Source organism: Dufourea novaeangliae, unplaced genomic scaffold, assembly GCF_001272555.1.
Source record: "Dufourea novaeangliae isolate 0120121106 unplaced genomic scaffold, ASM127255v1 scaffold296, whole genome shotgun sequence".
Lineage (NCBI taxonomy): Eukaryota > Metazoa > Arthropoda > Insecta > Hymenoptera > Halictidae > Dufourea > Dufourea novaeangliae.
Genome location: NW_015374174.1, coordinates 280931 through 293190, shown reverse-complemented (window position 1 = coordinate 293190; position 12260 = coordinate 280931).

Below are 12260 nucleotides of genomic sequence, written 5' to 3'. Positions count from 1 at the left end.
CAGACCTAAATCCGATAAAACAATTCCCTCCGGCCACTCGATTTTCTCCGATCATCGATTTTCTCGCGCGATGTTTCATCTCGGAACGAGTCAAGAAAAGGTGCTCGTTAAAGCGGTTCCGTAAGTGTTCCCGAACGTCTTAACCGTACTCCCCCCTGCCCCACGCTTTTCGACGAGTTTCCGGAGCAAACTTCCACAATCGGGCTCGAACGCGGCCGAACTTCGTCGGGGAAAAAGGAAAGGACGTCGATTTCGCGGATCGAGACGCCTCGAACAATTACCGAACTTGTTTATTATTTGGTCGGAGAAGTTTCCGATCCTTCACGCGGATTCTCTCAGCCGTAAATTACCGGATGGGGGCGTGAGTGGGTGAAATTAAAGTCCCCGCGAATTGTAAACGAGACACGCCGTGCTTCCCCCGGAAATTACACCGGGACGCTGATCCCGCGGGGACAATAATTTCAGGCGACGGTGGCGCGCGATCGTTAAACAAAAGCCAGTAAAAATCATTCTCCCCTGGATCACCAGGCTCGACGCCGACGCGTTGAAAAGGTTAATGAAAGTACGATCTCACCGCGGCGGAAGTTACGTCCCGCGGAACAGCGGTATTTCCAATTTATCCACGTTCAAGGAAGTATATTGGAAGTTACCGCTTGGGACAGGGGGAATGGGTATCGCCGTGGTCTTCGAAAAAAGATGGCGGAGGAAGTCCGCAGACTATCGTTCGAGAGCAACAGCGGAGGAAATGGGGTGTCTCGTGGAAAATTTATTGTTAGGAGAGACCTAATATTATGATCTACGATTTTGTTGTGTTTTTCTCTTGTAGAGAGATATTTATCAGGTAAGGAAGACAGTTTTTACCGGGTCTAGATTTTGTCACTGTCGAACTCAATGGTAAGGTGGGTTTTTAACCCTCATCTGCCCCTCGTGTCAATTTGACACATTTTTCTGCAAAGAAATTACGATATTCTGTCATGGATAGATGAATTTGTTTAGGACTTTATGATTTTTATTTTAAAGAATTTACAAATTTAACTATTTATGCCTTCGTTATATTAATTTTGACCACTGTGTCAACTCGACACCGAGGGACAAATTAAGTTGTAAGGTGCGGAGGATCCGACCCGAGCTTTTCTTTTCTGCTATTTTGCAATGGGTAACAAAAGTCATTATTTTGAACTTTTGGAATAATAATTATGTAATGTATAATAATACAAGTATTAGATGTTTACTAAATAATAAACAAGAGTCTTTCCTTTCATTCCTCATCCACTTTTTTCCTAAAGCTACTAACAACTCGTACCTTGATCCGATTTGGTTCAAAAAATAAGCAGAACGAAATAACAAGCTAACATACACCTGCATTTCCCAATCTTTATTACAGTTAAAAAAGTATCACCTGAATAATCGTGAATAATACATTTTCTTCGTTTCGAATTACGTAGGAATGAAATTCGAACACCTGTTTATCAAAGACTGAACCATTTGGAAGGTTCCAATTACCTTTATTCATCGATAACGAAAGGGAACAATACCGTGACATTCTAGAATCATCCGGTGCGCCTTCAATTCGCATCATTCCTTAGTAACCCAGTAACATTCTATTTGAGCCAGTTTCATTCCCGGGCGAGTAGCCCCCTTTGTCCGTTCTCCATCTTTGAATTATAATTTCGTTCCTCCGCGACGACGACGTATGTCAAAGGAAACATCGCGCCGGGGAGAAGAACAAAGTGTCCCCGAGCCGTCCCTCATAAAAAGGTCGGAACACTTTCTGGGGGATGAAAAGGGGACTACCTGGCTATGGAACGGGCTCAATAGGACTGATCCATAATTAAATTAATCCGAGTCCATTGTATGGAGCATGTCAAATGAAAACTCCGACGATTCGAACCGGTGTAGCAACTCTCTTTTCCATGGCGGAAAACGGGAGAATTCTTTGCCACCAAATAACGCCGTCCCGCCGCCATCCGCTGCCTTTGTGGAATTTAATAAAGAAGTTCGCGGGTTAAACGGACTTCCTTTCACGCCTGAATAGTGTATCTTGCCGGGAGCTTGAGTCGCAATTTCGAAAGCATTCTATTGGTATGCTACGTTGCCTGGAACTCAACTGTGTTCCCACCCCTTTTGGTTCACTACTTAAACGGGTGGTATATTAAATATAGGCACGTAAAAGTTGATATAGATAAACTAGAGAAAATTAAGTAGCAGGTCATGGTTAATGCATATATTATTTTGCCAACCTGAGATAATAACATAACGAAATCCAAAAGCATATAGTTTTCTACGTCTTTTACGTTTATAATTAAAATAATGTTGGTAAGACACTTTAACACTTATGGTTTTTAATATGTAGACACCCACTTTTGTTGGACATGGTCTAACAAGAAAAATAGTTTCATAACAACAGTGTGACGATTCTTCGTAATTAAAAAGTTCGACGTCTCGATACAGATTACATTCAGGTGTCCCCGTAGAGGGAAGTACCTTCGATCGTTCTTCCCCGTATCGAGTGCATCGCTTGAAATTGAATTGCTTGTGGAACAGTGTTCGAAGTTTTGTATAACGCTATGCGAGGAATTGTCAGGGAAGACAGGTCATTAAAACGGCAAGAAGTCACGGGGAAACGTCGAACGCTCTTCTCGAAGCAATTCAACTTCGAACCGTTTCTCCCGGGCGAAACACCTGCACAAAGGTACCCCGTTTCGAATCGAAAACTTCCTGCTCTTTCTGAAAGATCGCCGTTCGGCGGTCCGAGTCGGAAGAGAAACTCACGACATTGACTGTTTAGAAATTTTCAGCGCGTACGTGATACGCTCCTTTGCCGTAGGATGATTGCATTCTCTCGAAAATCAATTATTGTACACTGAGATCGATGGATAAATCGCGAGAAACTAGACCAGAGAATGTCATTGTATTGTAACAGCTCAAGAATAATAATTACAATTTTGGTTTTTTTTCCCAAATAGCTTCTAGACTGTAAACGTTATTGTAAATTCCTGCCTTAATGACGTTATTCAGAAGAATTATGATTGCAATAGGTACAATATTCCCCCTCTTACATGTTCAAATAAAATGTAAAATTAAGATTGACGAAATTGTGTTAGTGGTTCGTTTTCAAGTTATTCACAATTAACGATACACTGTCTTCGTTTAAAAATAAAATACACGTTTACCTTATAGTCGAACAAACGATGTGTAACACTTGCATCCAAGCCTGGACTATCCTTTGGCCACAATTCATAAAAAAAACACACACGAAAGGTTGAATGATATTAGAACTGGTTACTCGTTCAAATTCACAAGAGAGACTACGGCACAGACACGGAATAAACACTAAATAAACTAACTTAAACTAAAACTCGTTACAAAAAAATAAAATTAATACCGTTAAAAAATTCAAGGACTATCTCACGGAGACACGATGTGTTCGCGTTGACGAGTGCCATCACACTACGGAATCGTTACTCGAATGCCACGCAAAGGACAGGAGGGTAATAAAAATGTGTAAAGAGTGAGTGGATGTAGTACTACCTGCTTTTCAATAGCGTCTCCAACAGTCGCGAATGGCCTGCAGATGTTCAAATTGTACAAAGGAAAAGGAACATATCGTATGTTTACATACAAAGTGGGAACGTATTTTCTTTGAAGGGACAGTAATTACGTATTGTGATTATCGTGACCTACGCTTTCCATTTGTACGCAGATTGCTTGGTTTCAGGCGTTCCTGAATTCAATTTTTGATGGTTAATAACGTAAAAACGAAGTCCCCAACACATTTATTTTCTCGTTCAAATATTAAACTCTGTTCATCAGCACACTAACAATAAATTCGCCTGAATTCTTTGGGGGTAAAAAATGGTTGTAATCGTGGAAAAATGAAAATTAATTCGCCAGGAAGAAGCAGACCTTTCCGAAACGCACCGCGAAAGCAATAGGAGTTTAATCGCGATACTTGCGCCGCGTTTATCTCCCTCGACGCTCCATTTAACCCGACTAAGCAAGGATAATATCGTTTCATAACAGATGAGCCGCGAACGATGCGTGTCAGCGATTTTCACGGAATTTCGTATTTAGCTTGAACGGCCGGCCTTTCCTTCCTTCCTGCCTTACATCCCACCTCGCGGCCATGCTCGCGTCATATCGTGTCCCTGTATTCGAAACGGTTATCGTTATTTCCCTCTAGAATGTCCCTCGATTCTTTCGTAAAATTCCTTCCCACGTGAGATGGAAAATGGAATTTTACTCGTGATCTAAAGGATAGAATGCCTATAATGATTTACAAAGTCTATTAGCGATTAAAAATTCCGATTTTAATTGACGGGCTCGGTGAAAAAGGATGGTAGAATTGCATTTTTCTTCTGAAAACGTGGTGAGTACTGGGACCGATACATAAGATCCGTATTTATCTAGCAGAGAAATGCTAATAATATGTTTTAATGTTTGTACAACTTTTTCTATTATACATATATGTATTTATTAATAATTCCAGATTCTGTCACTTCTGCCACCTTACCCCTGAGCCCCTAAATTGTTCTCCAATTAAAAGAATTTCCAGATATTCTCTATCTCCTACATATTCTCCTCTTATTATTTTCACCTTCCAATCGACGCAATAACACCTGAATTCTTCCCAATCGCACTTTCACCCGACTTACATTCCCAAAGAAACCACTCAACACCAAGTTCCCACACACCGTGAAATCCGATTAAAGTCGCAACGGAAAGCACGTTACATTCAGAAGAATAAAACAAGCAGAAATGATACGATTTAAACCATCCCCCATTCCGCCGCCGAACCTCCGATGTCATTGTCGCGCGAAACTCTTCTCCATTCGATGAATGGAGCTCCTCTCCGCCCCGTGGCTCGGATAACGAAACGAAATTTCGTCGCCCCACGCCTCCACCCTGGTTCGTACCATCCGTATCGCCGGGGCAGGCGAGAAGATTCTCTCTTATATTCTCAGATTTTACGGCTCGCGGGTCGAAGCCAGCTCGTAAAACATTCCAGCCGAGAGAAACAGAGACACGGCCTAAGCGCGAAAAAGAAGAGCAACCAAGGTGGTGGGATGGTTGGAGGGTGGAGAGCGTTAGGGTTGGATCTTTCAATCTAGCCCCGTTGCACCGCGCCCCGTCGAAAAAAGAGCAGGAAGCCCGGGTCTCGCCGGAGTAGAGCGGGCCCGGGTCTGCTTTAAAATTCAAATTCACAACTTTTGCTTAAACGTCTCTTAGATAGCCGAGATAGCGGCGCGCCACGGTCCCTTCACAACGTCTTGCATCCCCCCTCTCTTCATCACCATCCACTTCCTTCCGTAACGAAACCGTTCGCTTTTCAACCCCGCGGCGGGAATCTCGTTGGCTTGCGTATAAAAACTTGGTCCCCAAGTTGCCTTGGAACGAAGGTGGTAAAGAGGAAGGGGTTATCATAGGAAAGGGGTGAGTGGGGGGTGGTTGTGTATGGAAGTTCGGATCAAGCACCGATCTCCGATAAGTAAATTGGCCCCAGCATTAGGAGTCTCCGACGCGATGCAATTCCGATCGTTCGAGGTTAATGTTACAAGACGCGTAGAAACGATGTTTCCCTCTCGTTATTAGGCAGCTCGTGAGTTTGCATATATTTTTGATGTCATATGAAAGTGTGTGACAAGCCGAATTCATTAAACAAACATTTTGAATATTTCGTACCTGTTTGCGAGAGAAACGCTAGTCAGTAATGACGTGAACACCCTGTATAGTCCATTCAAAAAGAGTAATTGCTTGGAAAGAATTATCCAGTGATTCCAGAATAGCCAGTATTACCATTTGTTCTCGATCGAGAAGTATAAACGGCACTGCTGGGAGTCGAAAAGTGTCGTTCATTGTCGAACAATGGAGTTCGATAAAAATCTCACCCCTGAATCCAACAAGTTCCCGAACCAATTTCAACCACTGTATATTCCCCTACGGTCCCTGTTTATACTATTCTCCTTAAAACACCTAGATCACGTTGCTTTAAACTTCCCTGAATCCTCTTATCGGCATCATCCACCCCTGTACCGGTATCTTTAACATTCTTTGACCATCTTAAACTACATATCAGTTCACATGGTCGACCAGTATTTATAGGATAACTGGAGGACCAACATCCTAACCCCAACAGAAAACGATACCAGAAAGAAACGATCGCAGGGACGTCTAGCGGGTCCCCAGCCAACAAAACTGATCCACTCGGACACTCGGAAAATCAATTCAATGATAAATCTCACTCGTCCAATCGCAAATAACCGACGGGTCCTAGCCAGATAACATCATGGCTTCGCGACGGGACAAAGAAATATGATAGCCGTGGCTCGAGCTTATTTATCGAGTAGACCGGCCTGTGAATGGACCAAGGTACCTTCGCCCGTACCACCCATGGGAATTCATCGACTGGGTCATTTTACATTTTCCCCCTTCGTCTAACCTTCCTTCGCCATCCACCTAGCCGACACGGGCAACCCTGGATATCGTCCTCCTTCCGGGTGTTTGACGGGTCCGGTCGTAAACTTTTTACTACGATCCTCGTACAATATGCCTGGAACGTTCTCAGGAGGAGGAAGAAGGGGACCAAGTCCATGGATGCCTGACGTAGTCCGCTTCTTTTCCGTCCCAGTGTTCCTAACCGATGTCGAGGAACCGAACCGTGGACGATCGTCTCTATCTAGAGGAATCTGAAATTACGAGGGTACCACGATATCCGGCCGGCTTGGATATAGAAATGCTCGGGTATCGATTCGTCGTCGAGTACGCGCCAGCGAGAAGCATCCTCTCCCCGCCTCTCGGCGAATGGCGTTATTTATGATTCCGGGCCCGGCGGCGTATTTATCTCCAACCCGTTCGTGCCAGTCCTATCCTTTGAGTTCCAGGAACAGGAGAAGGAGGAGAACGGTAGAGTCTATTTGCGCCTGGATTTCAACCGACTACGGCCGCCGATGCGTTTCCCGTTCAGGACGCGGGAAGAGTCGTTTCGGCTTACGGTTTTCGGGGTGGTCCTCGTTAATGAGAGGGACGGAAGCGCCGAGACGTTCGCCGCACGGACGGCACGGACAGTGATTGAATTGTGGTGCTGGATCGCGACGTTTGTTGTGTCGTTTGCTAGTACTTCGGACCTGTCCACGGTGGAGCTACCTTATGGGCTTTTGGATGTCTGTATGTAGGTCCTGGAAGCGACGTCGTAATATTGGGATAACCAGCTAGCGTTGAGTCGACGACGATCAGAATTCGTTCGAAACATCTTATAGGGGTAAGACCCTAACTGGTCGACTTGAATTTAACAGGGTTTTGTTACATGATAGAGTATACAGGTTCATAATGATGTGTGAAGTATTGTTTGAACATATAATCAAGTAAAATTATGAACCTTCGACATATACAGGGTGAACCACGAATCGTGATCAGTAGAAGGTATGACATGGTATCAGGAGAAGTTTGACAAATTTTTTGTCAGTTTTATTAATTTATTATTATTTTATGTAATAATTAATGTAATATATATAATTAAAAAATTAAGGTAAAAGTTATGTTATGATACTTACCGAATTCGTCTTGCAATCCTCTAACTAACAGATAGGCGTAATATAATTATAGGTGTATTTTCAAAAAATTGAAGGTGACCTTAAAAAATCATGAAAAAGAAAACTTCACATAAAATTTGCTATAATCACGTTGAAGCTCTCTTGAAACCTGATAAAAACATTTTCGATCGGACTGCTAATAACAGTAATCTCTACTGATCACAATTCGTGGTTCACCCTGTATTATGAATATAAGTCGAACATAAGCTTTCGAAATTTTAATTCAAATAATTCCCCTCATTCTGAACGGTCGTAACTATAATTTTTTTTATCAATATTAACCATTAATTTTCTAATTTTTCTTAATCGTATAAGTACAAGAAACACGTATTTTTAACAATAAATCATTTTGAACGATATATTTCACCGTCAGCTATTCAGTACCCACTCGGCGGAATATTTTATGCACAGACGGAAAATCGGGGTGGATTGTAGCCAGGGACAATTGAAATTATCAGTGGCAACAGTACATAAACTTTGAATAGAGCTCGGACAATGGTGACGCAGGTGTGTGGAGAGACATACTGGAATTTCCGGTAGGAAGGCGGCGTATCAGTGACGTCCTGGATCGTACCAAGAAGTATTTTAGGGGTGCTCGTTACCTTAATGAGTGTCGAGCTCCCCGAGCAAGTAACGCTAATCGTCGACGGGGCTCCTCGTTACCGTTCGTTTTCCAGAAAACTAGATCGTTATGGCGGCCGACTAATTTAATCGGTTCGCCTTGGCCACTCGTTCGTGAGGAAAAATTGACCGGGACCGTTCTACCCGTTGTTTAATTAAAAAAGGCACACGCCTATAGCGTGCGCTCGACGAGAGAAACAGCTTAATGGACCGCGCGCCGCTTAGAGAACGCGTGAAATGAAACGACGCGATCGGAATGGGAATGTTCGATTCGTGATGAACATGTTTCGTTTATTTTTTGTTCACTCGAACCTTGGAGAGTTCGGTGAACTTCGAATTCAGCGAATAGATATTTACAGCCGCCGTGTTATCTAAAGTCGAGAAACACACGAAGTTATCGATTGTTTAAACACACAGGACGCTTCATTGTTTTCGTCTGCGCGTGGAAATATACAACACGATTCTTCGGAATTTTTTGCAAATTTGTCTTTGTTTATCGACGATGGTAAGACAATATTAACAGATCGAGATACAAACACGTACAGATTAAATGCTTATTTATTTAAAACAGCTTCGAGTTCGAATTTATATGGTAAAATATAAGATGTAGATCGATGGTATATTTTATATTCTCTGATTCGTGCACGATGACTTATGCATCTCAGCGTAGATAAATGGGGGTCGTGTTCAGAAATTTAGAACAGCATCGAATACAGAACTCGAAACTGCATACTGTATTGGGGGAAGGGGATGGAGAAATCGACCTGGATAATTTTTCAAAGTAATGCTTCTGTTGAAAGTTAGACCGGGTTGATGTAACACGAAGTTACGTCGCGAATAGCAATAAACAGTTTGTTTCCTGTTCAGGAATGCTCTCTGTTACGCGTCGATGAAGTATCTTGAGAAATTCTTCAATGAAACGATATTCTATTTGCGCAGTGGCTCTAGAATAAGATATATGGTGTAACTATTTACAGATTGAAACATGGATAGCTTAAATTTTACTCACTTTTACCTTTAATATAATAATTTCGAGAAACTACACAAAAGTGAATTCATTGCTTCATCAGCTTAACATTATACAATGTGTTAATTATTACGCAAATATTCACGAGAAAGATCGACAAAGAAGTCTGAATTTACATTTCCGCGTCAGAGATATCGAGACGAGTTCCGTCGCCGAGTGCATGAGCGAAAGGCAGCTCAAGAGGGATGAGGTAAATCGTCACGTCGCCGAAGAGAGCCGTATCGAATGAAATTTGCAATGGAAATTTAATCTGCCTCGGTTTGTACCGAAGTACTGGGCTGCTCCTTAACGCTCCGTGTCCCACGTTTCGCGAAGTTTTCGAGGAGGCAATAGCACGGGGATGGACGTGGGCGACGCATAGAAAGCTGCCTTCCCTGATTGTAGGTCCGGAAACTGTCTCGAAACTTTAACTGAAAAGAACAAACTTCAACACTTTATTTAAAACAAAAGCAAAAGAGGAAAGAAGTTAATCAATTTCACGAAACTATGGAAGGTTGCTGAATTTGGACCACTAAACTTTTTTTTATTCCAACCTGATCATAAAATATTTTTAATATTCGCGAGTAGCGGAAAAAATGTCATTACTTTGATCTTCAAGGTAATGTAATTTATTTTAAGGACATCTATAAAACGTTGTTACGTAGATACTAGTATTATTACAAAATTTTATGGTAGAAAACTATTATTCTAATGTTTTTCAAATAATACATAGCGAAAGGCTACAGTGTGTAAGGACATAATTCTGGGCGTTAAGCAATTAATGAGATTAAATAATTTTTCACCAAATGCCGACTCATTGAAGGAGAAGGATTATTTTATTATAAAAACTGGAAGTTCCACGTTTAAACGATTAAAAATGCTGAAGTACTTCTTTTATCTTTGATTCGTTATTCGAAACACTTTATCTAGATAATAAGTTTGCCCATCTCTCATTGAGGGGTTAACCAACTTTGGAGCTTAAAGGTGGAAGCTATTTTTGGCAAATTTTTTTTGCCTAGAATGATGAGATAAATGAGAGATCTGTTAAAATATATGTATTATACATACCTTCAGGTACGCGAACGGATTTTTGTTCCCGCCATACAGCGTTAGTCTTTCAGATTTCAGAGGATTAAATGAAACTATACACGTGGCTTACACAACGCATGAATCATATCATTATTCTATACTAACTCTTGCATACTCACTTCACGCCGTCGCGATAATGTGATTCCACAAAACAATTTAAACGCTTAAAAGTTTCCCAGAAAAACCAATAACCAGAGAAAGAAATACAGAAATGTAAGCACACAGAAATTAATCAGTTTCAGAAAATAAAAAGGGGTTCGTTCAACTGCTCTTCCCCGAAGAGTATCGCTCGATTTCTGCCGGTATTGCAAAACTTTCGCGCATTAATTAGATTATTCCTAAGCGACTGAACTATAAAATCGAGTCGGTAATTGCGTTCAGTAGACACTAAAGAAGAGTTTTCGAGCTGCTTGCGCGAAGAAAACGATTGAAAAAGGTACGTTTAACCTGGGGACCGTCATAATTCTTGTTTTCCTTCCTGTCTGCGCGGCATGGTTCGACTTCGGGGCCGACGTAGCGGAAGAAGGAATTCAGGGAGGGGGGGGATGGAAAGGATGCTCTTTCCGGGATGAAAGTATTTCCCCGTGATTCCTCGATGTTCGGTACGGAGCTTTTGCATAATCGCGGTTGACGTTGCTTTTTTAAGCGGTTTCGCGGCGCACGAGCGGAGATCCGACCACGGAGAAACGTGTCATCCACCTATCTAGCCGCGTTGCGCGCGTTGACACGATGAAAATGCAAATTCGATCGGTATCGAGCCCGAAACACTCGCGTCGGCTCTTGAATGAAATTTAGAAAATTTCGCGAGCAGCCGCCTACAACCACGGCGGGCTTATGAATTTTACATAAAACATCGCGGAACCATGCTTTTGTGGGTAGGAAATTTCATATTCAAATAAATTATCCCCGCCGCGCGGCTTTTCGAACGTTGATCTTCTCTTGGCTTGGAATGATGTTTTCGAATCTATTGCAGGCAGGTAAGACTTTAAATTATTATTTTTATAGTTATTCCGGAATAGGGGAAGGTTGATGAATTTGGATTTAATCGTTTTCATTCGTCAAAACAGTCTAAGGGCGAATGATTCTTGCCGCTCCCAGCACTGTAGCATACCGTTTATTAAACATTGTGTTTAAACACGTGTCAAAGATCGCTGGATTATTTTTTTGGATTGACGATTGGTAAGGCGATAGCCATTGACATGTATTTTAAGAATATTCTTGTTTTTTTGACTTAAGACGATCCTATCATGAGTTCTGAAGGCGCCCGTCAAAACCTCCAATTTGTACAGTAGTACATTCAGTGTTATATAGTTTATGGAAACATTGTTAAAATTTAAACAATAAAATTGTTTCTGTCTTCTTCAAATATGTACCAACAAGGATCAAACCAGTTTTTTACCATATGTTGTTCCATTGTTTGTTTATAAATTCATGAAAATCACGAACTTTTCGAGGGTTTTGACCGGAGGGTACCCTTAAACTTTATGATTTTCTGTTGGGCCGCATTCATAGCGGGTTAGACAAGCTTTGTCTAAAGTCGTCCGTGCACATGCATCAGCCCAGAGAAGAATAACCGTGGGATTTGCATGTATCAGTCACAAGGAAGAAGAAGAATTGACGTGGCAACGTTGGTCCGTTCGTTCCACGCGGCTTCAAAACGTCACCACTCGAGTTCGTTTCCCGTTGCATCCACCCCTCTACCCGCTTTCATTTCTGGCTCGCACGTCACGAGTGTTCACTCGTGCGCAGCCAATTCAGTTAATTTCGTCTCGCGAGCCAAGAAAACGATTTCGCGGTGCTTGCCTTTCTGGACCGCGGATTCCGCCTTCTCGAGTCGCCGTTCTCTCTTCCCTGGTCCACCTATCTCCTTTCTTCTTGTACAACTTTCTTCGTATTGTTCGGCGAGAATTCCTCTCGAGGTCCCTTTCTCCCGGGATCATCGCACCTTCGGAAGA